This window comes from Molothrus aeneus, chromosome 2 (genome assembly GCF_037042795.1).
Source record: "Molothrus aeneus isolate 106 chromosome 2, BPBGC_Maene_1.0, whole genome shotgun sequence".
Lineage (NCBI taxonomy): Eukaryota > Metazoa > Chordata > Aves > Passeriformes > Icteridae > Molothrus > Molothrus aeneus.
Genome location: NC_089647.1, coordinates 97400635 through 97427530, shown reverse-complemented (window position 1 = coordinate 97427530; position 26896 = coordinate 97400635). Strand labels below are relative to the sequence as shown.

Here is a 26896-nt window from a genome sequence, read left to right as displayed (position 1 = left end):
TGGGGAGACAGGGCTGTGAAGTCACAACCCACATTGTGAAAAGAGATCCCATCCATCAAACTGTCACCTTGGTTTTCTCTCCAGGGTCACAGAGGAACAAAGTCAGCTTGTGTCAGGTTGAAATAGCATTGGTAAGTGTTAGTGTGTGTGAAGCTGGTGGCTTGAAGTCTATTTATTTTGTTTGAAAGGCTCAAACAGCGTGCTGCCAAGCAGAGGAACAGGCAGGAGGAAGTCTCCTTATAAATTATTACTGGAAGGCTCACAGCCAACATTTAAGATGTGAAATTATGCCATCTGCTTTTCTAGGTCTTTGATTTACTTTGTGGCAGCTGCCTGTTTCTGGGTTCTTTGCATCTTGTGGACAAGTAAAACTTGTGCTAAAAACTATTATGACAACAGTGTTTCTTTAGCGGATTTAATGCTTTCTTGAAAAGCAGAGGCTAGGCAGGGGATGTTATCTCAATATCTATCTCATGTTTTCAAGATAATTTGTATTAAAAATGTTGTCTCTTTTTACATAAACTGTAAGTGAAGATAGAATCCTTTTCTCATTGTAAAATATCCAATTACTTGTTCTGATTTTAGCTATCAGAAGAATTTCAGTGAGGCACCAGTGGTTTTTTAATATGGTGCCTCATAATGTTATTGATTTTGTGTCTGTTGGGGTCTCTTTTCTTATAATTTTGGTATTGATTTTTTGGGTGAACATCTTTGTTGTTTTTTGGGTTTTTTTTTTTTTCTGTTTGAAATATTTAAGATTTACTTGCACTTTTTTTGTGAAAACCATCTAAGGCCCACCAAGAGCTTTAGGAAGTCACGTGCTAATTTTAAAAGCAGAAAAAAAGCTCAATTACTTCAGTGCAGGCTAACTGAGATGCATGCGGGGGACTCCTGCAAGCACCCGGGGTGTTCTCATTTCAGAAATGAGTGGCTGGGAGGGTGATGGCTGGAGATGGGCACTTTCCCGTGCCTTGCCCTGTCGTGCAGGGGGTGGGTGTTTTGCCCGGTGCCTGGCACGCTGTGGCTGCTCTCCCTGGGGATGCTGCGCGGCTGGGGCTGAGCGGTGCCAGCAGCATCTCCTTCCCCACCCCCCGAGCATCGCTCCTGCTGAAGTCATTTGGTGCGCGCTGCTTTTCCCTCTGCGAGGATTAGGGAGTAGGAGAATGGCTTTGTGAGGAAGCTCGGAGAGTGGGAGCTGAAGAGAGGCTGAACAGAGGGGCCGAAAGACTTTAGCCTTTCATAGTTCTTTCAGTCAGTTCATTCTCAGAGACCAATTGCATGCGAAACGGCAGCTGGGGGTTTTGTTTTCCTTTCAGCTGTGTACTGTAGGAGAACCTGGTAAGGTTATTTTTTTTTTCCTTGTTCTACTGTTCCATGATGCTATTGTGATTGCTTTATCGAAGCGGCTGTTTGGTGAGGAAGGGAAGTTGGTTAATGATGCTGAGGGTCCCTGCATTGTCTCTGCTTTGTGCAGCTGCACTTTGGGGAGAGGCACTGTTTACAGCACAGGGGCTGGTTTCCGCTCAACAACTTTGCTGGTATTTTCCCAAAGTTGTTTGAGCCTTTCCTTCGGCAAAGCTAGGAAAATAAGCTAATAAACAGACTTGGCTGTTTGGAAATGGGTAAATTTATAGAGGTTGCAATTTGTTGAAAAATCTGCTCTGCCTAATTCTTAGTTTCAGATGTTCTTGCTTTGATGTTATCAGATCTGTTACTTTGCTGAATCAACTCCAAAACTGGGTTTTATGTGAGAACCTTTCTTCACAAATCTTTTCATGTTTTCAGCAGGGCCAAGATAAATTGATAGCCAAAGAAAACAAAACAAAAATCTATCTGTGGAAGGTGAAAATATTTGAGGAAAGAAAAAATCCTAGGGGAATTCAGGAATTAAAAAAATAAATGAAGAAGCCTTAATTCTTGGCAGTAAATTTTAGCAGAATATCAGTGTAATAGGAAGCATGTGGTTAGGCAGAGAATAGAAATACTCTTTCAGGAGATCCAGATGCACAGGTGCATATCCTGTCTAACTGCACCCTTCCAAAAGAAAGTTATCATATTATCATCTTAAAAGAGAAAAAAAAAAAGAGTGTTAAACCACAAGATCCTGGCTATCCTGTTCCTTTTGTTATTTCTAGAATAGTGACTTGTGTTGGTCAGAATCTTTTATTTCCTTTCATATTATCGTGGGAAACTTTAGCTTGAATTGGTCGGACATACGTGAGCGCGGCTTGGGGTACACCATGCCTATTCCACAGGCAGGCTCTGAAAATCCTGCCTGTGACTCAGATGAATTGTAAAGACCATAATTACCAACAAAAGTTTCTTTTGTGCCCATTCAAAAATCACAAACAAGGTAAGGGGGAATGATTGACAACTGTTACACTACTGATTGACAGAGAACCAAAAACTTGGTCTCTGACTTAGTATGTTAGTTTTTCAAGAAGTGTTGACCTTTTTCACTATTATTCTGTTCTTTCTGATGGACTATTCCCAACTCCTCTATTGAGGCTAGAACGTCTATCTAAAATGTGTCTTTGTAATTACTGCCTATAGTCTGTGTGTCTCTTTACAATGATATGCTTATTTGTTGATGCCGAAACAAAATTGAGAGATGCATTGCAATCAGACCTCCATGAAAGAATGTGTATCTTTTATATGCCTCACATGCTTAGCTATTGATTTCAGCTACAGATTTCACTCCTATGAAGTAATGAAGTGCCACATCCAAATCCTGCAGATTTACACTCACAGTTCTAGCTGCTAATAATGGAAGGCCCATGGATATCAATGTGGTTACTCATGTGAGTAAAGATTTGGAGACTAATTTCCCATTCATGAATGAAATAGTTTGGGAAATGCACAGTTACTATGGTTCTCTTTTGGCTTAAAAACAAAAATCTCCACAAAAACAACCACTAATGAGATCTGCTAGAGGGGCCCAAGGATAGAAAAATTCAGTGATTTAACATACGAATGCAGTATTAATATAAGAATGTGACAGCAGTGTTTTAGGAGTTATAATAAAAATGTTCCCTCTCTTTAGCTTATTAACAGCTTTAGAAGCAAGGGAAACTTAATTAATCTCTTTAGTGTTGCACCACTAGATATGGCCATGACTCTTGAAATACCACCACAACTATGAGGTACTCCTTATCTTAAAAATAAAAGTTAATTTAGAGTGGTCTTTGTCACATACTTGTACCTACTCTTAGTGATAAGTGTCAGTCCTAGAAAATGACAATAAGCTGCTATTTCTGGTTAGGCTTCTCCTGGTTGTATGTAGCCAAAGGTAACAGTATCTCCAGGGTGCAATGTTTATTTCACATCCCTTGTTTCACTGCAAACAAACAAGAAGCAGGATGCCTTCTCTGGTAATTGATACACCAGTTAAGGATCCTCAGTTCTCCAAAACAGAAATTACTCTGGTTCAGTGTTTCTAAACTGTTCAACAGCATCCTTTAGTTTGCAGAGATAAAAGAGATGTATTTGCTGATACTTCTTTCCTAGTTTTCATGAATTCTAAATTCCCAAATTGTATTTTGGAGAAAAAATAGGCATCTAACTTAACAGAACTCACAACTGATTTTATAGCTCTGCATGGTAAAGGAACTATACAACTATACTAAAATTCTTTTGCCGAAGAGTCCTGAAATTACCAGAAACAGAGAATTGTCTATCCCATCAATTTTTAAAAGCAGAGATACTTTATTTTTAAAAGCAGAGATGGACTTTATACGGCCATTATTGTTGGAAAAAGGGCCTTGATCACCACCAACATCACATTTATGCATAAAGAAGTAAATCTTGCCTATAAATGTCTTTTGTTAAGTTAAAGCAGAACAAAATTCCAAAGGTAGAGAGAAACACATAAGCAAACATAACACTCATTTATAAAATTAGAGCAATGTAAACATGTTCCAGCAGTCATTAGCTATCTGCTGTGTGTCACAACTGAAAGGTTTATGCAGATCAAAACAGTAATATTGATTCTGAAAACACATAAACATTTCTGTAAAAGAAATTGTGGAGGTAGACCTGCCACAATGGTGCTGTGCTGGAACTTGGTGATTTTTTGGTGAGTTTTTTTCCCATTTCTTGGTCCAAATGTCACATAAACACCATGTAGAGCAAGAAAAACCCCAACAAGAAAAGGGGGTGTGTCTTCTATATTATTTATATATATACTTATATAAAGATGTATAAACATTAACGAAAATTTATTAAGATGTACTTGGCACACTGCAGATTTTTTCCCAGCTGGTTTTGGTAGTATTCTTTTACTTGTACTCTAGCTTGCACCACTGTGAGATCTGTTCTTTGAACAGGTCTGAAAAGACTCATGCAAACATCAAACATCGTCCATGTTAGCTAAACCCTTTCTATGTTTGTTATTAGGATTGTTAGAGGATTCACAAATCTTACACTTAGACCTGAAGGCTGCCCATCTTTCTAGGAATTACTACCTGAAGTGAATGTCACTGAGTCAGGCTAAGCATACTCCAGAAGGATTCTACTTGTCTTATTCTTAACAGGAGGAAAACACACCTGGGCTCTCCTGGGAAGCTGCCATGTTGCAAACAGTAAACAGCAGGAGGTCCAGTCTGGTGGGAAGGGATGGGAATTAGCAAGCACAGATCCCACTTGCCTGACAAAACAAAAGAAGTTGAATGCTGCTTTAAAATTGTCACTTATCAATTTTTTAAAAATGCTGTAAAAGTAGTCAGTTACCAATTCGATATTTTTTATTCATGAAATAATAGAATGTAGAACACTTGGAGTATTTCTTGTATATATTTCAATGATACTTATAGTTTCTAGATATGTCTCTGTAACTTTCAAAACTTTGTGAGGGAAATCTGCATGATTGCTGGTGCATCATTCTGTTATGCACATCCTCCAGCACCTCAGAATCACAGTGTGCTCCATATCCTGGGATTTTCTTGTTTTTAAATCCATTGTAAACAGGCAGATATTGAACTGCTGATTAGAAGATCATCTGTAGGATGGTTTGAATGTATGATCTGTGGGAGATGTAATGATATATGACTAAGGTTTGAAGAGTTCATGCATCCCCTCTCTTAAGTGGGGTATGCTTCAATATTATGTAGCCATAACTCTTCCTTTTTGAAAAGTTGTAACATTTACAAGCATGTTGTACTCCTGGATGGATGTAAGTAATCTTCATCTTTGAAATCTCAGTTCTTTCTAGAAAAGTAGTATTACTTTTCCATGATAAACCTCCATGTTTTTAGAGATTGACTTTTGGTCCACTGAAAGTTAAAATTCAGACCACAGGGTGTGTCAGACTGGACAGGATGCTCTGTCATAGCTGATGCAGAGTGAAATTATAGAGATATGTGGTCTTATCCAATTAAAAGTGACTGAAATTTTAAGGATCTTTTGGTTGACACTTTGGGAAAAGACCACCAGTGATTTCCTAAAGGGAAAGAACTTTTAGCTTCCAACAATACCTGAGTCTGTCCATGCCCAGTACATTATTAGCTGACATCTATGGAGATTTGTAAGGACTTTTGAAGTTTTCTGGATTGTATACAGACAGAATAGTGAAATGGATTATTTTTACTTCCATGAATAGGAGTATCATAGTTCAGGGCTAAATAAAGGAAGCTAAGGGTCAACCTGTCAGTCAAAACTCATCTACATTACAAAAATGCAGGATTTTTTTCCTGATTTAGTCCTTCTTACCCAGTGCAAACTCAGTGTAGAACTGGTGAAAGAACTGATGTAAGAACTGAGACTTTGGGACCTCAAGGCCTTTCAGAGCATTCTCAGAAGGCAAATGAAGGAACAATGAATTTTGACTGCCTCTGCTCCTCTATTAAATACTAGACTTTGCACTGGGTGCTACTCCATTTTATAAATATTTCTGTACTACACACCCTTTGCTCTCTAAGTCAATAAATTGCCTAGAAAGTGTTTTGAAATGTCAGTGGATGCTGAGAGAACAGTAAGAGCGAAAGCTGGGAGAACATGCAATGCAACCTGGTTGGCATTCAATTCCAGATTAAGATTATCAAAATTGGGTGAACTGTGCATAAATGTCCACATTTGATTCCACTCAAGTGACAGCTGACACCTGAAGTACAATTCTCTTGCCCACACATGGGAATCTGGTGCCACCTGAGACGCATTAAGGTACCTCAGACACCCCCATGGGACTGAGAGGTGACACAGGACATTGTGACACATTGCCTTTCTGGAGAAGTAGCTCTGACAGGGCCTCTGATATGGCCCCTATGTATAGACCCCTCAGCAGGGAGACCATCTCAGAAGTTCTTCTCATTCCACTGCTCATGTGGACTCAGTGATCACTGGCCAGCTTATAGTGCCAGCTTTCACAGTTAGCCTGTCTACAGGCAGCCAAACACAATCTGAATAATTGCTGGTTTTTATTACATGTTTTTATTATGTCACTACTATTGAAGCAAAAGAGTTATTTATGGACTAATATTAAAGTGTTCCTGTTCACTGTTATAGGAGGAAAAAGGAAAGCAGGAAGGAAGGAGGAAATTGTATTTGTCCCATCTTCTGAAGGCACCTATTTTGAATGCTTAAATTAGGACTCTTCATTGGCTTTGTAAGCTATTGAGACCTATACAGACCTTATCTCAATTATTTAAATTGTGTATAAACCCCTAGCCAAAGAGAGACAGTCTCCTTGGATGATTCATGTGGCCTTGGTAAGATGCTGAGCTGGTAACCTCTAGGACTAGTTGATAGAATACATCAGGCATGCTCATTATATCTCAGGTCATCTGAATATCACGCTTTGCTAAGGTTATTCTTAGTTCTGCTAATATGTGTCCAGACTAAAAGAGGTTTAACCAACAGTTTTTTTCAAGATATCTAACATAATATTCTGTTAAACTAATTTGGCATAACTTCTCTCTTAAGTGGTTGGAACTGACTTCTAGATGTACCTCTCTTTTTCATTTGCATGGGACCATCACCTCTGAGAAATTAATCTGAGGAAAAAATGCTTTCCTTTTGTTATGTGTCATTCACATGAAGTCCTTTTGCTGACACATCTTTAAACTTTCACGTTGTTATGCATATCTATAACGTTTGTCTAATGTATCCATGTGTATTTTGTAACAGTATATATTTGCACTCCACCTCTAAATTCCTTTGTTTTAAGAAAATTATTTCCCGAACTGAAAACATAAACTAGAAGTCATTGTCTGGTTTGGGGCCCATAGCCAGAGTTCAGATGGTAGGGCAATTGTGGAAGGTTTTACCAATTTACATATTAATTAAGCATAGTTTGATGGACCTTGATTAACATAGGCTCAGTCAACATCTTAATTAGCCAGAAGCACATAACGAGGTACTGGTGCCTGTCTTCCAACCCCTGAGATTTTTTGCCAAGCAAGTACAGGTTCCTCAATAGCTGTTTTCTGTAGCATTGTTAAAGCTAAGACCTTAACAATTGCTCTAATGAGGGAAGTTAGTTAAAACCACGTGTAGAACACCTGAGATAGCAAAGCATCTTCATTGATCCAGCCAATTTGTAACCTGGATCAGGTATGATATTAAATAACACATTTGTGCCAAAATCACATTGAGCACAGAATACGTTTTTTAAGAACTGTGGATGTTTTTATCTGATTGATTAGTTCCACATGTATGCAGCCCCAGGAATCTCTCCACAGGAGCCCACATGGAATTGGGATAAGCACAATTTAAGTATGCCTTTGTAGTTGAGTAACCTGCTGGGCAGGACTTCATCTCTGGTAACAATGTCTCTCCTGATATTTTGTTTAAAGGCTTGCTAGTCTGCAGCTAATTTATTTTACAAGTAAAAATCAACTTTCTCCACACAGATATGTTCTAAAATTCCTTGAATCCTATCAAATATTGTTTTCAAAAGCTGGCCTGCCTGAGGACTAACACCCAGTGGGACAAGGAAACGTTTAGAATTTTTCCATATTTGATTCCTTGCTGTACATCTTTCACTGCTGCAAAATATGCACAATACTATGTGGATGGAAATGTTAGGTGTATATTTATTTTTATTTTCAAAAGGAGAATTTTGTTATGAAATGTTTGATTTTAATGGGAAAAATGTTTCTTTTATTGAATGAAAGCAGAAAATTATCTCCCTTATTATATGCTCCCACTATCACAAGTATGCAGAATAAAAGTGCAAATAACATGTGAACTGTGTAATTTCTGTCCTTGCTTTCATGATAGCCGGTGTAAGAGCCGCTGGTGGTGACAGAGAGAAAAACATCTGTTTTGTTGTGTGGAATTGGCATCTGAGCAAAACAGGGAGCAATTTATGACCTTATATTTTCTACTGTCATCAGGCACAACATTGTGATTTTCTGCTTGGTTTCTGAGAAGAAGAGATAAGAACTATCTTTGAAACCAGTACCAGTCACTGCATGAGTGTTGAATTCTATTCTGGCCTTCCACCCGAAGGGACTGATAGCACGGCCTCCCATATAGAAAGTTTTCTCTCACTGCAGAAATGCAGGAAAGTTTCCCTGAGATCAAAACCACTTACAAATTACAGATACCTCTTGCCAAAATTGAGAGAATTTATTAGTGGAAAAGATCCAGGAAGCTTCCTTGGTCTACTTGCCTGCCAATATCTTGTTTTTTCTTATATCCTCTCAAGGGCTGCATTATTTGCAATCCACTCTTGTAGGTTTTAGTGACAGTCTGGACTCTTATTTGGAGGTTTTTTTTCTTGGTATTAAATATTCACTTCATGCTCATGTTTGTAGTACAAACCACCCTGCTCCCTTCAACTCAGGTCACTAAACAAAATAACTACTCTGTATATAATTATAAAAACATTTTAATTGCATTTCTAAATATATTGTAAGTTTCAGATGAATGGGGAGAATTTGTATTGAATCCTTTTGTGAAAAGCAAGCCTATAAGGCTATTGAAGCTGTAATGTTTGCCATCATAAAAAAAAATCATGGCTTGAAATATGGAGTGATAGAAATTGCCTTGACATATAGAACTTTAAATATCTTAGGCTAAAAAGGAGCAATTTTAATCTTTGTGGAGCCAGGCATTCAAAAAATTCAGCAGCTATCTGCAGTTGCCATATTGCATTAATGTGGATGCTACCAACATTTCTTGGCCTAAGTACATAGGAATTGATGGGTACAATTTTTTAAAGCCTAAACACATATTGATAGAGCTCCCACTGAGGTTACTGCAGGCTACAGATGTCATGTGGCAACTGAAAAGGGCTGTTTGGATGAGTAACATGACTAAAGCTAAAAATCTCAGTTTTAGTGTCTAGAAAATACAAGGGAAAGCATCTTAAACCTTTAAACACTGATTCTTGAGATGATTTTTTTATCTGGAGTTTGGATATTTTTTTAGCTATGGAGAATAGTGCTGGAAACTGTTCTGTCTAAATCCACAAGGAAACTTTTCTAACAGATGATTTTAACTTCAACCTTACCTCCTCTTGAACATCAACAGAGGAAACTGTGCTTGGGTTCTGTTTCATCTTTTATTAGATTCATATTACTAATATGTTTTATATTATTCCTTGTTACTTTTCCTTCTGATATTCATCCTGGATAACTAATTAAAAATGGAGATTTATCTTTGCTCACCTCCATGAATCAAAATGACAGATTGTTTCATTGTTAATTCTAAAGGATAAGTCTTTTCATTCGTGCCTTCTGGAGGATTGTGTCTTTCTGCATTACAGCAGAAGCTCACGTACTTAGATTTAACCCCTAATTTCAGTGTTTAAAATGTGAGATAAATCTCTCCTTTAATGACTTAAATTTGGTGTCATTATGTTAAAGTCTGCAGAACTATCTTGACATTTAAAGAACATAAAATACCATCCCTACACACATAGACTGCAAATGTTTTTAAAGAGGAGACACATGTAAAATACTTAATCACTCTTCAAAATTAATTGTTAACAGTAAAAAGTGTATATTAATGTGTAACCTGTTTTTCTCTGGAAAGTTATGGTACCTATTTTCAACAGTCTTAGAACATTATTTTCTAAGGGTTTCTTGAGTTCTTAGATTAAATATCAAATTCAAGTGAATGCAATCAAGAAGCAAAGCAAAATATTAAAATGTCATGAAGCTATGTGAACAGCATTTTCTTAAGATACTGAATTTGCAAGTCCTAAGAGTGAACAAATGTTTTCTGCAGTAGTATGGTTTTTCCATGTAAGTGCTTACAATGAATTTCAAATAGGAAAAGAGATAAAAATGTTATGTCTCATACACAGAATTCATCATGTTGTTAAATCCCCATAATCAGTCATCCTCCTGGAAGTATTCAAGTAGTTACATGTAATTAACTTGCATTTGCACAGTATTTTTCAGCATAAGGAAATCTGTACAAAGTGCTCCCACTGTACAGAAAGGATAACAAAGAGGTTCAGTGTTTTGATCTGATTCTGGAATTTCTGAGCCAAGCAGGTCTCTAGTGTTCATGATCAGAGGTCAGGACATCCTTCACATATGCTCATCTCTCCCCCATGAGAAGAGGCTTTCTCAGAATCAGTCCCAGGGAGACCTATTGGGGAAGCAGGTGGGGGCTTATTAACAAGACACATTTGTTTGAGTACAATTGGAGTCATTAACAATGCAGCCATTGAGCTGCATATACACAGAAAGTAAATATTTATGTGATTGGTGATCTATCTGGAAAAAGTAAAAAATGGGGGAAAATTATTTTATTTTGTTAGATGTCTGAATTTCTGTTATGCCATTTCTATGTTGTCATCTTTGTATAGAGCTGTAGGCTTGGAAATGCTACTAGATTCAAATTGAAAAAAATTAAAGTTAAAAAAAAACCCAAAAAAACAACAACAACAACAAAACCCCAAACAAACAAGCAAACCAGCACAACAACAAACAAAAAATCAAAACAAAAAAACCCCCAAACAACACAATATGATACAAAAAAACAACCAAAAAAAGAACAAAACCAAACAACAAACAAAATGCTGGGAAAAAGCATGCCAAAAAAACCCAACCAGCTGTAGCTGATACTGTTCAGCATGAAAAATGTGGTGTTAATTCTCTCTGGTTTTTTTCTGTAGGAGATCATTAGAGGGCTTTATGTTCTTTCCAGACCAGTACAAAGGCATTCAATATCTTGATGTGTCTCTATGAATTTGAAAGATAAGACCTCCATAGGGGATACTACTGTTGGTTTTACACCATTAATGTTTTCCTCTATTTATTTCTGCAGAATACCTGCATCATCTTTTAAAGTGGGAATTGCCTGGGGTGACAAATTGAATCTTGAATCTTTGCAGCTGACGCCACGAGAGCCTATAAATTAGTCATGGACTAGGAAGATACAATCCTAAATGTTTCTATTTCTCACAGAAAAAACAATCCTTGGGGTCACTAACAAAGAACAAAAATCCTGTACTTATTTGCAAGAAAGCAATTAATTATTTACACACATGTGAGTATTTGCCATTAGCATCTTTAGAACTTGGAATCCTTGTTCTGCTAGATTTACTTCTGCCCTTGAGAGTGTAGCCATAGCCAGAGTGTTGACCCTTTTTAATACTGGGAAAAGCAAGCAATAGAAAATATGATTCTAAAGCAGGGCTATATGTGTCCATTGCTTTTGATCTTTCAAAAGAAACAAAGATTAAGGTATCCTATTGCAAGGCTACAATAGTGTGGAATCACTGGTAGTGACTGTACTATCACCCATATGGTGGTTTATTATTCTAGCACATTCATGCCCAGGATGAAGCAAATAAATTATTGAGTGCTGTGAGTGATTTCATTTATGTATATATGTATGTATGCATGTATGTCATTTTTAGAGCAAACAGTAGAGAAAAACCTTGCATCCTCACATGCCTCCCATGGGGAATCTTAATGCCATTCAGCCAGGTGGAGCTTCTATGTGGTTTTTTTCCCATTCACTGCCATCCATCCATCCATCCATCATAATGCCCTGAGCAGTTTTCATCCATGAAAACTCCTTGCTATAGCAATATATAAGCTTTGTAAATAAAGTCTGGCATCCTTGAGGGGAACAATATAGACTTCTAGGAATTCTCATATATTTAATCTGGTTTAAGGCCTGAAAAGTATATGTCTGTAATAAAATATTTTAATACCTTTTTGTCCAGGGAAATTTTTTTTCCATGGCAGGTGACCCACAGGACTGCTGCAGATATGAACATTTAGGAGATTCAAATGGATGCAGTATGAGGCAGGAATTTTTTAAAAATTACTCCAAGGGGAAAGGACCCCACCCCCATCCTCCTCACCCCCAGTATCTGAGCAGTTTAAAAGCATAAAAGTCCATGTTATCCCTGCAGATTTAGGCAGAAAACTCCCAATGGCTACAGCCAAAGCTGCATGTGGGCATCCAAGTGCAGTATTTTGGTTTTGAAAGTTAACTAGGATATGAGAGAACAGAATAGTGTTTTCTATAGCACCTTTCATACTTGTTACTGCTCAAAGCACCTTATAAGGATGTAAATGAGATACTGCTAGCACACAGAGCATGAAGAAAGGCTGAGAAGGTATTAGGTGCTTAGCAGGAGATACAAAGCATTCCAATGAGCAGAGCTTGATTTCATAAAAAAAGCAATCATGACCAAAAATACTGAGTTATATTTTTTCTGCTTCCTCTTTCTCCATGTCTCTTACATGCATTAAAGTTGCCACCAAAATTTGAGAGGTTTTTTATCCACTGGCTTAACACTTTTGACTTCTTTTCCCTTAGGCCTTGTCTTCTGACCATTCAGCAAGACCTGGGTGTTAGTTTTGAAAAACAAAACATCTTTTCAGCTTTGGCCTTACAGTGTGAAATGCTTTAGTCCAGTTGTGACAGAGTTAGGATACAGAGTGTAGTAGGATACGTGCAATCATTTGGAGGGAAAACCCTCCTAAGCAGCAAAGCAAGGTGGGCAGTTTTCTAGTGCCTTCTTTAGGCACCTGTGCTGCCTGAGCAGAGGCATCTGAGTTGTCTTTGTCTCCGTGCACTCAGGACTTGGGGGTGTGTGCCTCACCTGAGCTGACAAATCTTGTGTGGAGCTTGAATTCAGAGCCAGTATTGTCCCATTTAACTTGCTTTATGAGTGCTTCCAATATATTGGGCTCCTCCTCTGTTGCTTCTTGCCATGATGTGGGTAAAGCCACCCTAATTCAAGTCCCCAGTGACTGGAACAGCAAGGTATGTGGATCATGCTCCATGGAGCAATGAAGAGCTGCCATAAGAACCCAACCAAGGGGGAAATGCTGAGCAAGGAGATTCCTCTGTAAAGCTCATAGTGAGATTTGGGGTAGCTGAAAGGATGTGGGAGTTGATAAGCCCCTGGAGCCCAAATAAAGTTAAGTTTTTAAGGCAAAAGGGGCAGTCATTATCAGGAGATAATGTATTTAGCCGGAAATTCCTGACTTCACCAACTGAACAATTTTAGAATTTGTGGGTTCTCATAATCTGCTTCTGATGCAACATGATAGTTGCATGTGCCTGTAATTTCCCCTCTAAATCAATTTGTGAGTAATCTTTCTTGCAGTGACTACATAGTTCTCATTGTTTACCAGTCTCTCTTCATATTACTGACATCAAGGTCGGATTTATCTGATTATATTTACTGAATTGTTTAATTTGTTAAAACATTTAATAGAAGGCTTCTGGATTATATACTCAATATTTTCACTATAAAAATAAGCAATAACATGTGTATCTGTCTGCTATTGCATTTGAAGTGATAGGATTTGATTTGGGGCAGTGCCAGGACATTGTGACTTTTGTAGTCTGGGTGGAATAGCTTGGATGCAATCAAGGGTTTTCTTCCTGTTTAGTCTCTGCCTTACAGTACACAGGAAAATGGGAAGCATTCTTAAGTAATTATCATAATAATAAGATTACATACCTACAAACATCCATACAGACTGCCCACACTACTTTTACAACTCTGATATATGATTATTTAACAGCCCTACTTTAATTGATTCGTTGAACTGCTTTCTTGCATGCCTGCTTGCTTGCTTTTTATACATATCTATATAACTCTGTTTACATATTCTTCCTGCCTGTTATTCTTTTTTAGGTGAGGGTGAAGGCTATCAATACTGCTGCTGCAGGACCCAGGTTTTTTAACAATGTAGTGACTGGGGCCCATTTTGCCTCATTAACTCACCCAAGACTCCCTATTAATCTGTGATTTTGCACTTGGTATTGCAGTAGGAACTGAAATAAAAACAAAATGAGGAGGTATGATAAGAAGCCCAGAGGTTTCTAAATGGTAGTGTTTTAGTTAGAGTTAAGGGAACAACTGCCTTACTTTTCAGATCATACCAGTGGTCACAGGCAAAAGCCATCTCATGAAGTGGAGTGCAGTCAGGGTGCTGCTCCAAGGGGAAGAAAAAGAAAAGCTGGAAAGGAGGTCAAGGCAAGACCTCTGGGAAAAGGGACTTGTCTGCTCCAGCTGTTGAGTGAAGTGGCATGAAGGGCTAAGGTGTGGGACCTAGCTGGGAAGGAGCAGCTTTCCCTGGGCATAGCTGCCCTTCTTTGCTCCTGTGGGACACCCACTGGCACCCATCATCTCCTGGCAAACCAGGCAGCAAGGCCAAAGGTGCTCTCTTGTCCCCACAAGCTGGCTGCCATGGTTACTGTGCTCTGTGTGATACGGCATAAAAAAGGGAAAATATAAACCCCAGAAACGTACACACATGTGTGGTTACACAAAAGAGTTTGGCAGTGATGGGCTACAGGAAGGTCAGCAGGGCAGAAAATGAAACTCTTAAAATGCTGATAACTTTGACTGTACAGTTAACTGCTTTTTCCAAAAGGGAATGCATTCAGGATCAATGTGGTTAGTGTCTTTTTGGTATCTCCCTTTCCAAACAGCAAACAGGTGTGGGAAATGGGCTGGCTCATGAACAAAGATTTCTGTAGTCCCTCCCACTTAAAGCCTGAGCAAAAACTAATGAATGCCAAGGAGTCAGCAGGCTGTTCTAACCAGAAAGTTAGGATGCTTTGCACACCCTCCTCTGCGTAGGAAGGGAGCTTGCAGCACCTTTCTGGCTATCACAAGACATATTATCCCTTCCAGGAGCTCTCTGCCTAGGCTGGCATGAGCACAAAATGAGGTCTTTTTTTACCTGTAGAGGAGAGCTAACTTTCAAAAAGCATTAACCTCCTGCCAGACTCCACCTCTTTGACAATCATAATATTTTAGGTTAAAAATCATAACATGTTAAAGACAATTCTGCATTCCTTTTTTCTAGCCTCTGGCTTTCAAATTGTAGGGGTTATATTCAGGTCAGACTGTCAGCTCTCACTCTGTAACAGTCTAAAGGCTAAATCCCTTTCAAAAAAGAAAATAAATCTTCAGTTCTCACATAATGATTTGGTATCTGGAGCTGAGGCTTCACGGAAAAGATCAAATAGCCTAAGCTTTGTGACAGAACTGTAAGGAACGGCAACTCCTCATTATCCCACAGAGTAACATCTCAGTTATAGCAGTCTGTGAATGTTCTCTGAGACACATGACCAAGAATATATATAGTCCCAGTGACAGGACTGCTCCTATGCTGTGTGTGTTGGGGATTGCTGTTTGTGCTCCAAATTTCTATATTGTTATAGCTGCCCACTCAAGCATTGCGTAGGGTTAATTTGATGGTTGTGGCATGTCAAATGGTAACAAGATGTGAGATACTGTGCAAAAGTTAATGACTCATGGGCACAGATGGGGCCAAAATTGGTTATGAGTGGCTGCTTGGCATTAAATTCCTGGAAAATTAAAGAATAGTGATGGAGGGACAATACAGTGAACAGCTTGTTCTTCCTCGGTGATCGTCCTTGAAAAGAGAGCAGGACCCTTGTCCCATTTGGATCCAACCATGAGCTCATCTCAGCCTGCACACTCTTCTTCAACAGCTGCAGCTGTGTTGGAGCAACCTCAGTGCCTGTGCTAATGGGATAAAAGCATTTCCATGTGCTCTTTTCATTCACAAAGCACATGTCCCTCCCATGGCCTCTAGTGTATCCTCATTCCCTTGAAATGGATTCAAATATTAAAGCCTGCTATGTTTAATTATTGCTCTGTCTGGGAGGAAATAAAATCTTACAGCCCTTTTAACGTGTTTCAAGACAGGTAGGTGTAAGTCACAAACGTGGAATGAGTAACAGGAAATTCAGAAGCCATCAGAAAGCAGTAATGTGCTCTGAAGAGAGAGATCATAAAACTTACATGGTCTTCTCAGCCACGTGTGCAGGGTTCTGCAGTTCCTGGCCTGATGAGTATCGTTCCTCAGCAAGGATCTTTCACAGTCAGGACCTGTACAGGACAAACTCACCTCAAGGTGAGGTGTAGTAACACTGGAGGTGTTATAAACCAATCCATGAGCAGGTAGATTGCTACTGGGAGAATTTTGTCCTGAAAGTTTTTGAATCCCCATTATTTTAAATTAAGTCAAATGGAAGAGCTTGGCTTCAACCCTTTTGCCTACAATATGCAAAAAAAAATTTTCTTTTTTGCTTGTGTGAGTATAGAATGAAACACATGTGGGAAAGTTTTCCCTTTTATATATACCCCTGCTATCCTTCTGCTTTGCTTCTCCCACAAGTTTCTGATTTTGGGGAAATACTGCATTATGCATGAACTAGCTAGTTGACATTACCCTTTGACTCAAATGGAGCTTTTTGTGTATATGTGTATACACATTTTTATAAAGGTGTGTGTCTGCTCTTCCCCTGTTCCCCTCCTTTTCCCAGCACAAAAGCCATTGCTTTGTTTAAGTAGGGTTGTAGCAAAACAGCACCAAAACAATTTAGCATCATTCTCTCTTCCCCCATTAGAAATCCATTATGATATCTGGCAGCCACAGCAGCAGCAGACAAGCTCCACTATCCTGTGGTTTGGGGCTTTTTTAGAGTATTTATCTATTTGTTGAGAAGCAAACAATCAAAATAGAAACCACGGCTTACTTTCAGTTTTGCACTTGCACTACATGCTTTTTGACATTGCCTTTTTTTATTAATAAATCATTTCAGTTTTTGTTCTGACTCATAATCACATTACACTTTCTTCTTGCATGAAATTTTCCTGTGAAGGTTTAAAGACTTATTTTTGCTTGAAAGCCCTCCTGTCTTTTTGTTTCTAAAAATTGTTTTTTAAAGTCTTTAGACTACACAGGAAAAAATTACTAAGAGATTAGACAGATATTTCTTGGAAGAGGATATAAAAATGCATATATTATGTTTTGTGGAGGATGATACACCTAGTGATGTAGTTGGAAGAGATTAATCAGTGTTTTTTTCACATGGAGATGAAACTGTTTGCTAATGCCTGTTGACAATATGTGTTGATGGTGCTAGGCTTCTAGCCTGAGCTTAGCAAGTGATGATAAATTCCAGACTCTAATCAAACATCTTTCAGAAACATTAACATTTGCTAAATAAACATATTTTTCTCTTCTCTATTGCATGTAATGGATGTTTTTAACATTGTTTGCCAGTCTTTTTATAAAGCATAACAGATGGCCACTGCTTCTGATGAAATAATTATATTACTTAACCCTTTTCTTGGGAAAGAAAAGGCTTGGGCTTGCTACTGCCATTCATATTTTCTGTAAATGACCCTGATGAAAAAGACAAAAAAGTTTTTGGTTGAAAAATCTATTGCCAGTTTTAAATGAAAGAATGGCTACTTCTTTCAGGTTTGATTTTCACACTGGTCACCCTCTTCATAAAATATGACCGGGAAAGTTTAATCCAAAAGTCTGTGAGGAAGCCCAGAGCTGTTAAGAGGCAGCTCTCAGAGTGATGTGGTAGATCTGTGCTGCACTCTGAGACAGATCTTGGGAGTGGTCAGGGACACCCTCTTCTTGATCTACCTGATAATACAATTGCTTGAAGAATTTTATGTCCATACCCCTGTGTGTCTTATTTGACTTTGTGTTCTTGGTGACACACTAAGGCAGCTGGCTGAGTATTACTGAGGTACTAAACTGGCAGGTACAATTAGGTATGCAAGGAGCTGTATGTGGTGTAAAGTGATCTCTAAAATTGGTTAAAATCAGGCTCCCAGTTCCAGTATTTGTGAAACACTGGCTGTGGAGGTTAGTCTGCTCTCTGAAGTCAATATTTGTCCTGCTGAGAACCTGAACACTCAGAACAGATGCACTGGGAGTGTTCAGGAGCATTCTGGCAAGATGGAGTCCTTTTGCAGCATGCTGCTGTGTGTGCATGTGAATGGCAGAGTGAGAACAGACTCTTCAGATTCAGAATAAACTTGATTCCTAAACATTTCAAGAAAGTATTTGGCCTTTGACATTGATGACATACCAGAGATTGCTAATAATAGCATGCCTGAACTTTTGTTAGAAAAATAAGCACATCCCTCAGCAATTCCCACACTCCTAAGTTAAATCACCACAACATCATAATAATGTTAGGGCTGATAAGATAGAAAGAAATATTAAAACCTCAATGGAATAAAATTTGTTCTCATTTGAGAGGTCTTTTTCACAAGACTGAAAATAAGAACTATATGATATCAGCTAATCATTTGTCAGCACCCTTGCTCTTGGACACACACAGGAGTGGCAGGATGCTCTTGTCCCACTTGCTTGTCCAAAGCTGCTAAAGTTCTGCTGAATTGTTGTGGCAAATGCAGTTTCATTCCCTACCCCTAAAATAAAGGAAGTGTAAGTAGGAGGAAGAATTAATTGAATTAAGATAGAAGAATTCCTAAGAGGAAGTACTGCAAATGGATAAGCTTGGAGAGGAAGTTTCATCTGAAGGTTAAGCTGTATTGTTTTTTGTTTGGGGGGTTGCAAGGGCTTGGTAAGATCAATAAATCTATCTCCAAGGGGAGGTCAAACTTGTATGGATACTTTTAGGTTTGCATATTTTTCAAGCAGAGTGGTAAAGACTCAACCTGTTCACATCCACAAATCATATGAAACCGATCATTCACAAAGGTGGAAATAGGGGGATATATGCCAAAATTTCTTTTCAGAATTTCTTCTTCAGAAACAGATACTGTTTCTGTATCTAGGAAGAAATGAGCAACAGAAATCTTGAGTGAGTGCAGATGGGGATAAAAGTTTGTTTCATTATGAGGAAACCTGGTTTTAGCATGGATCTTGGAGGATGTAATAATTAGTGGACTAATATTGTTTCCATTTTATATGATAGCCGCCCTGGTATTGAGCACATTTCTCACCTGTCTGGACATGACATTCAAAACTTGGTTTTTTGTCTGATACAAAAATTCAGCATTTATGTTTACTGCTTTTTGCTTTTGAAGGGAAAGAAAAATGTACATGTTAAATTAGGAAAGACAGAAGGAATATGAAAATGACCAAGATGGATTGATATCCAAGTGAATAGTTTGAGTTATCTCAAGGTTTACTTGCTGGTGATTTATCCCCCCCTTATGCTGACTGTCAGGATATTCTGTTGCTATAGGCTAGTGTGGAACACACTGCATTAATGGTCAGAGTTCAGTGATTTAATTTTATTTTTGCAAGCAGAAAGCTGGTCCTTAACAGAAACTCTTGTGTCTCAAGGGGGTAGGCATATGCTGGGAAGAAAATATATCACAAATTTCAAGTATGCAAACTTGTGGCCTTTTAAGACTCTAAGTACGGAGGAATTACAGCACAGAGACTTCACGGATATGGTAATGCTGGGGCATAAAATGCAACTCCTGGAATGCAGCAACAGTATGTTTCCTCCACAGCCATTAAAGCCAGGTGAAAAGCAGCTGCTGGTTTGAACCTAAGCTATCTTCTCTTTGTGTGGAGAAGTCAGCTTTAGCATCAGGAAAGTTTAGAAGTGGAGTTGATGTCATCTTAGGAAGAAGTGGATCTTTTACAGTGTTAAAGATGAAAGAACCGTCTGCTATATATGATTTTTAAAAATGCATTTTATGGTTGCTAAGTTTGGATCTGAAGCTTAGATGAGAAGTAACCAAAAACTGTTCAGATTTTCCCTGCAAACAGAAAGTTTGTGCAGTTTCTTCAAGAAACTGGTGTCACATCTGCCTCTCAGAGAGGTTCCTGCTCCTTTCTGAGCCGCTGGATGTGGGAGCGGTGCAGGCTGTGCCCAGCGGGGCGGGCGGAGGGAGCAGCGGCCCCGGAGATCTCCCGGAGCGGGACACTTACTGCACTTATTAAAGCTTAATGTGAATTTCTCTTCTACAAATGCTACGAAACTGATATATATGCTTATCTGGAAGACACCATCAGTTTCCTGCTTTATCTGAATCATCAGGGAAACAAAAATGGCAGACTATTCATGCTGCTTTTACAGCTGCTGAGCACTGAATCCTCATTTAGAAGATCAAGGTGCTGCACTCAGCTTTGCCACCGCGCCCCTGCTCCCCGGCCGGCCCCGCTCCTCTCTTTGTGTGGATGCACCAGTTCGGTATTCCTGAGCTCGTTGTTCCGTTTTAACATAGGTGTGCGAGTTCTCAAGTGTCTCGGTCCCTCTGCGAGCCTCTCAGGAGCCCTGGGCCAGTCCCGAGTCGGCAGACACCGGGGGGAGCAGCCCCAACACGGCCGACAGCGGGGAGACACTCTGTGTGTGTGCCCCGAGGGTACTGAGGGCACCTGGGCTGGCGGGGAGACACTCTCTGTGTGTGCCCCGAGGGTACTGAGGGCACCTGGGCTGGCAGGGAGACACTCTCTGTGTGTGCCCCGAGGGTGCTGAGGGCACCTGGGCTGGCAGGGAGACACTCTCTGTGTGTGCCCCGAGGGTGCTGAGGGCACCTGGGCTGACAGCAGGGAGACACTCTCTGTGCCCCGAGGGTGCTGAGGGCACCTGGGCTGACAGCAGGGAGACACTCTCTGTGCCCCGAGGGTGCTGAGGGCACCTGGGCTGGTCGCCTTTGCTGCAGAAGAGACACCAGAGACATTGGTAGAAGATAAAGGGCCGACTCTTTAGCAGGGGTTAATCCAAGGCTTTATTAGGATTCCAAAGGAGATCCTGCACCTCAGGGGGCCTCCTGCTGAGAGCCCCGGGAGATGTGCCAAGGTCACATTTAAAGGGAGGTGGAAACCAAAAGTAGATAACATTTTACCAACCAATGAGTGACCCTAAGGGATGGGTACTGGGGGATAGACATTTAGGACAGCGTATGGGACAAGGCTTGGGGGGCTGACCCCTGGCCTCGGGCTAGTCACTCGACAAACTGGACCGAAACTTCTGGATGGAGGGATGGGATGCTGAGTGACTGACAGAGAGCCAGGGTGGGGGTTTGGGGATGATCTCATCCCGGGAGAGGAATTACACAGGTAAAGGGAGGGGGGTACAGTCTGGGATAAACCATTTGGGAAAAATATGGGAATACAAAACAAAACTACTTCAAAGTACTACAAAATATAAAAACGCACTACAACACTCAAGCACTGGGACAGGGAAGTGGTGGAGTCACCATCCCTGGGGGTATTTAAAAGTGCATAAAAACACCTACCCTGCGTAGGGACATGGTTTAGTAGTGGGCTTAGCTGTGCTGAGTTAATAGCTGGACTCGACCTTAAAGGTATTTTCCAACTTAAATGATTCTGTGATTTACATTAAATTTTTGAAGTTTCTCCTCTTCCCATCTCTGTCTCATAATTTATCACCCCATCTACTTTTGCATGTTTATTCTTGCACTTACCCTGTAAGTGCTACAATTACCCAAATACTGACACCAGTGACAGAATCATTATGATGGATGATGTCTATCTTGGTAAACAGAGGGTCAGCTGCAGCTTTGGGAACAGATTTCCTTAAAATTGCTAAGCCTTCTGGCAGATGACTTCACCATCACCTTCAAACTTCCCAAGTCAGGTTTGGTGTGTGCTGAAGAGCAAGGGGACAACAAAAGCCTTTCCTGCACTTCAGAAAGGAGCCCAAATACAGAATGAATCTGGGTGGGTTCATTTTGTAAGTAACACAAGTGGTGATTGTAGAACAAGCATGACAATTTTACCTCAGGTAACTACAGTACAAAAATGCCTCTTGCTGAATGCTTATTATTGTATTTGCAGACTGGCTTCATATGTACCACATGTGCTTATTGTTGTTGCATTGTGAATTCAAGCTTTTATGAAGTGATAAGCCACATATTAATAGTTTTAACAGAAGGTTCTCTAGTTGTTAACATGGTAACACCTTGCAAGTACAACATGTTATGTCCATTTTTCGCTCCAGAAATATGCAATATTCTGCACTTCAAAATACATAAGGAAAGTGTCTATTTAGTACTTAGATCTGCTCAATATATTATCTTCCATGAATTCCTACCCTGTTGCTCAGACCTGCTATAAAAATTTGCTGCCTCAGACTGCAAAATATTAATTCATTTCCCAGGAATCTCTTTGGATACAAGCTGTAAAAGCAGATCTGGAAGTTGCAAGCACATTTTTTCTTGCTCAATCTTACTCTAAACTGATTGCAAACACTATTATAGTAACAGGTGTTCAAATGTATCCAACTAAATTATTAGCCAAGCTTGGAAGATTCTTTTTGTTTTCCCTGACCACAGTCAGGTTATCAGTTGCATATGGATGTAATCCTATTCATACTTACCTCAGTAAAAATTGGGCCATTTTTAAAATAAATGAGTTTCCTAATAGCAGGGCTCCATCCTATGACTGTATCAGATGTCACTGGAAATTTTCAAAATAAGGTAGCAGGTACAAAATGATCACAGTGACCCAAAGAAAGTCAAAACATTAGTGTTTTGTGATAATAAAAATTAGAAAATCTTATGTTTATTTACATTCTATGTTTCCTAATAAACCAAATTAGGAAGTCAAACTAAAATAAGTTAATGTGTTCCCTTTAGCTGCATCTCAAAGAGTACAAACAAGTATAAAAATTTGAAATTTGGTGCCTTTACAGTAACTTCATTCAACCTGCCCTTCTAAGTGGGCAGTGCATGAAAGCATTTGCCCATGAGTAATATCTTAGTAAATGGTCGTGATTTGATGTGACACATTTTCCCCCCAATTTGCATACCTGATAATAGGCTTCCCAAATATCACCTTCAGATTCAGTGGCAAAAAAGGAACTCATCTGAAAGAAACACTGGATGTAATGTTGGTGATGGGACAATCCCGGGCCTGTGTCCGAATGTGAGACAAAGAATTCAGACCATTAAAAGCTATATGGTCTATTGCCATGCTAATGTTTAGTTCTTTGTTTAGTGCAGACTTTTAAACATGTTTCCATGACTCATTAAATCCTCTGAAATAAAAGTTCTCACAATTCCAGTACAGTGGAGCAGTTATTTTTGGACTTAATTACAAACAGGCTAGATAATGAGCTACCTAACTTGTCCCCTTTTCTGAAGAAGGAAAATGGTTCGTGACCTCTCCTTTCTCTAAACAGTATCAAAATCCACTGTATTTGATAGATAAGGAGTGGAAAGTCCATTAAAAAATGAAAGGGGTGCATAAGCAAATGCCTGTTGGGCAACTAATATTTTAAATAACAAGAATATGTATTTTGTGAACTTGTTAAGTATTCAGCTTAAGAGAATATGGTAACCATAGCAACCCCTTATCACCTGTTTGAGATGCTGCAACATCTCCACGAAATGTGCATCAAATGCCCTGCTAATATTTGTAAAATGCTGATAATATTAGCTCTTGGAAATGGCCACACTGAAAAGCAAATGCATAAAAATGCTTGAGACTCAAGATCACCTGTCTACTGTCTGATTTCTCCTTGCCCTACTACTTTCTTTTTATATATCAGTTTGATTTAGCAAAAGCAAAAGATTAATGGGTTCAAGAAGTCACTGGAGGGAGCAGGGTGGTGGACACACATCACTGCTCACCTACAGCATGTCCATAATAACCATCCTCAGTTAAGTGTGCTGAAAGTTTTAGTGGTTTGTGGTGGCCAAACAAAGCCCACATAAAGGGAAAAGTTTCACAAAAGGATTGAGCATGAGAACTCACAGGAAGACACCTAAAATAAAGTAAGTACAGATCCCCTCCTTGCAGCAGTTATCAATCTAAAAAGACTGTGAGTTGTGCCGTTTACTTTATTTGCAGGATTTCAAATTTCATAATGCTGTTACAATAACGATTTTTCTGACTGTGGAAACAGCTTCTCTTGTTTTAGATGTTGCATTTCAGATGGTCTCCCTTCTTTTTCAGCTTTGAATATGTAAGTTGCCAGAGCTGTACCCTTCTAAGGTCTAATATAAGGATATGGGAGGTGAAATTTTCTGTGGAGTTATTTCTGTGCCCCACAGCCTTTAGGGCTCAGGATGCTGGGATGGCCTGGAGAGGTCCCCTGCTTAAGTTTTATCACCGTTTTCCAAAGGGCTCTGTGCTTTGTTCTTTTTTGTGGTATACTATGTTTTTCCACACAATGAAATACTTAGAGAAGCAGGTAGTCCCAGTGAATTACGAGTTCCTGTGATAAAAGAAACATGGAAATTGTGTTTAAATCATGAGTCTTTCATTTTTGAATCCTTAGTATGATTCTCTTTTTCTCTCTCACTTCAGTGTGAAGTGCAGTACACTGTCTACATGTGCTTCCACTCCGAAGAGACATGCAGAAGGAGGAAAGCAAAATCAGTTGTTGCCAAGTGATTTGGTAATTGAGCAACATGACTGTACAACTCAGCTTAACTCCTCTGTACGTGCTGAGGGGTCTTCCTGTCTCATTTTGCTCTGCAGCATCATATAGTATCAAGTTATTAGTTGTTAATTTTAGGTGACAGATGGTAAACTGAGAGCACCAAAAGCTTGGATTGCTGAAGATGACAGGGTATTCAGGACATCACTGTGCATTCCCATTGACATCAAGGACTTTCTTTATGCTCAAGAGATGTAGAAAAGGCTTTATGAAATGCATGTTAGGACCTTTGCATATCATTGCAGTTTCATAGTAAATTACAGCAAAATTACAGCTAAGGGAGATGTCTGAACAAGAAGGAGAGAGAATATGAGCATATGTGACAGTGTGGCCCTAGGGATCAAAATCTGCATGAAATAGTTTAGAAGGCATGCATTAACCTTCATCATTGGGCTGATGTGCAGTAGCAGCTACTTCTGTGCTTTCTTTTACCCTGCTGTTGGTGTAAAATAATGATATTGGAGAATGTGTTGCATGCAGGGGTTATAATGGTTGAGTCTCCCTGCAAATAAGTATGTATATTTAAGAAGTAAGACTCTGGACAATATCTGCCTATTTCAATATTGAAGTGATAAATACAAACTAATAATAACCTGTGAAAATAAGAGATGCAAAAATTAATGCCTAAGCATTTTATTTCTCTGCTGGGCTTCACTTTCCATGAGTCTTACCTGAATTGGATTTTCTGGGTTACTTCAGATTTTTTGAGTATCTTTATGAAAATGTTTATCACCAACTATGAAAACATCGTTTTCATGGGCCACTCTGTTTTTTTTTTTTTTAATTTTAGCTTTTTTTTTATATATGGGCAACTTATAGAATGAGAATCAAAGGTTCAGATTATGAAAGTGGTTTTCTTGGAACCTGGAGAAGCACATTATCTTTGCAGTCATTGTCTTTTATTGCCAGTGCCATTTAACAAAAAGGAAGGACTGAATAGGTGACACCTCTGGAAATGTGAACTAAAGAAAGTAAAAATTATTTTGGAGACAGGTAAACCTACACTGTATATTCCTGTAAGTAAAAGGAACAAGGTACAGGGACTCATAAAAGTGCCATCTGAAAATGGTTTAAAAGTTAAAAAAGGGTTCCTCGACACAGATAGAAGCGTGAGACCCAACCAGACCAGTCCTCCCAGGGCAGCCCCCGTGAGCCTATTTATAAACACACCAGTTTGAAACCCTCCTTAGCTGGTTTTAAGCAATGCTCCTGATGAGAAAAAACATTAATGTGATAAGCAAAGACTTTCTGAAACTGTCTCCAACCTAACTTCTGTGACTAATGCTTCGTGATATCTGCCCACATCCTTGAATTGCTTCATTTAAAATCCTCTCATAAGAAGGTTCTTTTGATTTTCTTCTAACTTCTTTGCCTGTTTTTCTCATTTGAAATTAGAGGAATGTGATGGCTTTGGTGTTAACCTTCCCACATAAATATATTACATGGTCGGTACCAAGGGTTTCTCTGAAGCAGTGGGAAGGTGTAGTAATCTGATATTTCATAGGTAACCTGACCTTGATGGTAACCCCAGTGAACTTCAGAAGCTTGTGAATAGAATCATGAGTCACATATGTTAGCAAATTCTCAGTTGTATAAAGCGGTTTTCCTGGCCAGAGTTTAAGGATTTGGGATTTGGGTTAAGGTTTTTGCTGTCATTCCCCAGCCCACCCCCTACAACCTCATCTCACCACCAACACTGCAATCCACTGGTATCCTGAGTGGGGAAATACTTTGTTCAGTTGTAGGGAAGAGCACCTTAAGACTCAGTTCTTTTTCCTTGAGAAAGTCCGAGCATATGCCTTAGATTTTTCTTAAAGAATTTGGACATATTTCTCTACACATTCATGGATGTCTACATGCACACACATCCACAGACACACACACTTTTCTAGAAGTAATATCAGTAGTCTGATTGTTGTGTTGTCTGGTTAATACACACTTTTGCATTCTAAATACTTAGATTTAGTCCAGAAACTTGTAGTTACATCTGCAAAGATTAGTCTTATTGTGTCTTTCATTCCTGCTTATAGCAGAGACTGTGCTGCCCTGATTACAGCAATGTTCAATGTTTTAGCATTTATAGATTTATTCTCTCCTTTATTATCCTCAGCAGTATAAAGACAGCTTGAATACCCAGCCTGAGAATTCCAGTGAAGGAGATGAAACCCCTTGCACCCTGGGCACAAGCAGTTTTCAGGCTGCAGTTCATATTTCCAATGTTTAAGATATGATTCCAAATCCCATCGCTTCACAAGTTTTCCATGTGACCCCCTTGCTGCATAGCTGA

General features: G+C 39.2%; 1 protein-coding gene across 1 annotated transcript in view; it reads left to right on the top strand.

Moving 5' to 3' along the window:
- Positions 1-1275: 1275 nt before the first annotated feature.
- Positions 1276-26896, top strand: part of MID1 (midline 1) — a 169444-nt gene continuing 143823 nt past the window's right edge. Inside the window, exon 1 of the mRNA XM_066545351.1 lies at positions 1276-1338. The gene's annotated coding sequence lies outside the window, so the exon portion shown is untranslated. The remainder of the gene's footprint in view (positions 1339-26896) is intronic.